The sequence below is a fragment of the Staurois parvus genome, unplaced genomic scaffold (assembly GCF_062004578.1).
Source record: "Staurois parvus isolate SC_StPar_1 unplaced genomic scaffold, SC_StPar_1.0 ptg000174l, whole genome shotgun sequence".
In the NCBI taxonomy this organism is placed as follows: domain Eukaryota; kingdom Metazoa; phylum Chordata; class Amphibia; order Anura; family Ranidae; genus Staurois; species Staurois parvus.
In genome coordinates, this window is record NW_028317970.1 from 340,308 (window position 1) to 344,294 (window position 3,987).

A 3,987-nucleotide genomic window follows, 5' to 3' on the forward strand; every position below is an offset into this window, starting at 1 on the left:
CTGAGTGTGGGAAATGTTTTTCACGTAAATCCTATCTTAACAGACATCAGAGATCTCACACGGGGGAAAAGCCATATTCCTGTCCTGAGTGCGGGGAATGTTTTTCAGTGAAGTCCAGACTTTTCATACATCAGAGATATCACACAGGGGAGAAGCCATATTCTTGTCCTGAGTGCGGGAAATGTTTTTCAGTGAAATGCAGTCTTTATACACATCAGAGATCTCACACGGGGGAGAAACCATACTCCTGTCCTGAGTGTGGGAAAAGTTTTTCAGAGAAGAAAAGTTTGCATAACCATCAGAGATCTCACACCGGGGAGAAGCCATATTCCTGTCCTGAGTGTGGAAAATGTTTTTCAGAGAAGTCCAATCTTTCCAGACATCAGAGATCTCACACGGGGGAGAAGCCGTATTCCTGTCCTGAGTGCGGGAAATATTTTTCAGAGAAGAAAAGTTTGCACAACCATCAGAGAACTCACACGGGGGATAAGCCATATTCGTGTCCTGAGTGTGGAAAATGTTTTTCAGAGAAGTCCAATCTTTCCAGACATCAGAGATCTCACACGGGGGAGAAGCCGTATTCCTGTTCTGAGTGTGGGAAATATTTTTCACTGAAGTCTGGTCTTTCCAAACATCAGAGATCTCACATAGGGGTGAAGCCACTTTCCTGTCCTGAGTGAGGGAAATGTTCCTCACTGAAGTCCTGTCTTCCTGTATATCAGGGGTCCCACACAACCCTGGAGGTATATTAGTACCTTGAGTGCAGGAAATGTCTTCTAGATGAATGTTGCTGGACATCCCAGCTCTCATGTGGGGAAGAAGCACACCCTGATATACACCTCAGATATACTCCATGGCTGATCTTCATCATGGAAGAAACAGTTCATAAGGAGATCAGAGGTCCCCAAAGACATGGATGAAGTGTGGGACCGGGTTGCCCATTGATGGCAGGAGAAGAATAAAAATGGAGTCCTGACCTAGAGCACTGGGCTGACTTTTCATTGGGGTGCAGCCTATGTGCTAGAGATGGTTTGCACCTAAATGGAAGGGGGTCTGATGTTGTGGGGGAGGGGTTTATAGGAAGGCTGGAGGAGTATATAAACTAGGATGGAGGGGGAGGGAGAATTCTATTATAATGGGGTAGACAGATCAGATGGGTCAGTACTTATTGGGGGGTGGAATGGGGAAAGATGGGGGGAGGGCTATGGCAGGTGGGAAGAAAGTTCCCATGTTACAAACAACCAGTGGAATTGGTACCATTTGTATGAAAATAAAAAAAATACACAAAATCTATGTGAATAAGGTGTCAGTGAATGAACAAGGTGTCAGTGAATGAAAGTGTTTGTTCACCAATGCCAGAAGTGTGCCCAGCACAATAGGTGAGTTGGAAGGTTTGGTGTATGAAGAGAACTAGGAATGAATTGGTGTTGCTGAATCTTGGCTTCATTCCTCACATGACTGGGCCATTCATATTCCTGGCTAGGTTCTCTTTCGGAGAGACGGGGGAAATAGGAAAGGGGGTGGTGTCTGTCTCTATGTGAGAAGTGATCTCAGAGGACCCAGTTGATGGAGAGTGTGATGAGGCTGAAGTATTATGGGTGGAACTGCACATGGGGGGGCGTACTACAAAGGTCATCATTGGAGTTTGTTATAGGCCTCCCAGTGTTAATGAGGAGGTGGAGACAGCTCCTTGAACAGATGGAAAGGGCTGGGACAGTGATAATAATGGGGGGTGGTAACTACTCGTAAATTGACTGGAGTAATGGTACTGCAGGAACAGTTAAAGGGCAAAAATGTATAAACCTACTACAGGACAATTTTATGGTCCAGTTCATAGAGGCCCAACTAGGAATGATGCTGGACCTGGTCATCTCCAACCATGCAGAGCTTCTTACGAATGTCCATATAAAAGAACATCTGGGTAGCAGTGACCATAACATGATTTCATTTATTGTTAGCTGTAAACAGCGAGCACATACGGGAAAAATAAAAACGCTCAACTTTAAGAGAGCTAATTTTCCAAGTCTGAGAGCTGTTCTCCAAGACTTAGACTGGAAGGGAATATTGACATCAATGAACACAACACAGAAATGGGAGTTCTTCAAAAAGACTGTACAGTGGGGTAAAAAAGTATTTAGTCAGCCACCAGTTGGGCAAGTTCTCCCGCTTATAAAGATGAGAGAGGCCTGTAATTGGCATCATAGGTAGTCCTCAATTATGAGACACAAAATGAGAAAACAAATCCAGACAATCACATTGGCTGATTTGGAAAGAATTTATTTGCAAATTATGGTGGAAAATAAGTATTTGGTGAATATGAAAAGTTCATCTCAATACTTTGTTATATATCCTTTGTTGGCAATGACAGAGGTCAGACGTTTCCTGTAAGTCTTCACAAGGTTGGCACACACTGTTGCTGGTATGTTGGCCCATCCTCCATGCAGATCTCCTCCTCCATGCAGATCTCCTCTAGAGCAGTGATGTTTTGGGGCTGTCGCTGGGCAACACGGACTTTCAACTCCCTCCAAAGGTTTTCTATGGGGTTGTGATCTGGAGACTGGCTAGGCCACTCCAGGACCTTGAAATGCTTCTTAGGAAGCCACTCTTTCATTGCCCGGGCGGTATGTTTGGGATCATTGTCATGTTGGAAGACCCGGCCACGTTTCATCTTCAATGCCCTTGCTGATGGAAGGAGGTTTGCACTCAAAATCTCACGATACATGGCCCCATTCATTCTGTCCTGTACATGGATCAGTCGTCCTGGTCCCTTTGCGGAGAAACAGCCCCAAAGCATGATGTTGCCACCCCCATGCTTCACAGTAGGTATGGTGTTCTTTGGCTGCAACTCAGCATTCTCTTTCCTCCAAACAGTTCTATTTTGGTTTCATCTGACCATATGACATTCTCCCAATCCTCTTCTGGATCATCCAAATTCTCTCTAGCAAACTTCAGATGGGCCCGGACATATACTGGCTTAAGCAGGGGGACACGTCTGGCACTGCAGGATCTGAGTCCCTGGCGGCGTAGTGTGTTACTGATGGTAGCCTTTGTTACATTGGTCCCAGCTCTCAGCAGGTCATTCACTAGGTCCCCCCGTGTGGTCCTGGGATTTTTGCTCACCGTTCTTGTGATCATTTTGACCCCACGGGGTGAGATCTTGCTTGGAGCCCCAGATCGAGGGAGATTATCAGTGGTTTTGTATGTCTTCCATTTTCTAATTATTGCTCCCACAGTTGATTTGTTCACACCAAGCTGCTTGCCTATTGCAGATTCAGTCTTCCCAGCCTGGTTCAGGTCTACAATTTTGTTTCTGGTGTCCTTCGACAGCTCTTTGGTCTTCACCATAGTGGAGTTTGGAGTGTGACTGTTTGAGGTTGTGGACAGGTGTCTTTTATACTGATAACAAGTTCAAACAGGTGCCATTGATACAGGTAATGAGTGCAGGACAGAGGAGCCTCTTAAAGAAGAAGGTACAGGTCTGTGAGAGCCAGAAATCTTGCTTGTTTGTAGGTGACCAAATACTTATTTTCCACCATAATTTGCAAATAAATTCTTTCCAGATCAGCCAATGTGATTGTCTGGATTTGTTTTTCTCCTTTTGTTTCTCATAGTTGAGGTCTCCCTATGATGCCAATTACAGGCCTCTCTCATCTTTTTAAGTGGGAGAACTTGTACAATTGGTGGCTGACTAAATACTTTTTTACCCCACTGTATGTGACCACACTGCAAAATATATTCCCATGGACAACAAGTATAAAAGGCTAAAAATCCAACCTATGTGGCTTACGGCCAAAGTTACAAAAGCGATAGATAATAAGAAAAGAGCTTTTATTAAATATAAAAATGAAGGAACGCGATCATCGTTTACATATTACAAAGAATATAATTTACATGTTTTCCTCTGTACAGGGCACATCCTCTGCCATTGAAGTGTTACATTTGTTGGAATGGGATTGTGGATCCATCAATATGAGTGAGTTCCGGGGT